Below are 572 nucleotides of genomic sequence, written 5' to 3'. Positions count from 1 at the left end.
AAGGGGGGTTAGGAGTTCCTGAGTTCCGCAGTGACTTCCAGGAATACCCGGAGGGAGTGTATTCAGGCGGGAAAGTTTACTCGCACTCTAAATTGCGATATTCTCAACGTCGATAGCATTAGCACCAGTAAATGATTTCCTTCACCTTTTGTTTCATATTGAAAAGCATATTACGACATAAACTGTAAAATTGTAATATATATATAGTTTTCTTCTGTTTTTCTTATTGAATTGCCAGCAAAAGTGAAGAAGGAAAGTAAGGAGACCGTGACGAGCACATTTAATTGATTCAGAAAATTATCCATGAACGCGGAGTTGAACAAACTGTGTCGAATCCAATATTTCGTCCTGGGGATGAGTGGAAGAGTCTGAGATTTAAGTAAATCTCAGACTTTCAGACGTCGAAATGAATTCAAATATCTGAATAGTTTTTAAATTTCTGTGGATGGAGTTTCAGTCAAGGAGCTTGCAGTACCTAATTTCAGGGATATATCACTTCACTGGAATAAAACTTTAACTGAAATTAACTAGACTTCAACAATCAGTGCCTAACACCATGAATAAAGTGCGTT

At 37.4% G+C, this 572-nt stretch overlaps 1 protein-coding gene across 1 annotated transcript in view; it reads left to right on the top strand.

Moving 5' to 3' along the window:
- Positions 1–572, top strand: part of LOC119587855 — a gene marked incomplete in the record, with an annotated part of 15,462 nt that overhangs the window by 391 nt on the left and 14,499 nt on the right.

The sequence above is a fragment of the Penaeus monodon genome, chromosome 23 (genome assembly GCF_015228065.2).
Source record: "Penaeus monodon isolate SGIC_2016 chromosome 23, NSTDA_Pmon_1, whole genome shotgun sequence".
Classification (NCBI taxonomy): Eukaryota; Metazoa; Arthropoda; class Malacostraca; order Decapoda; family Penaeidae; genus Penaeus; species Penaeus monodon.
The sequence above is the reverse complement of the archived record's forward strand: the minus strand, read 5'-3'. Positions and strand labels throughout refer to the sequence as shown.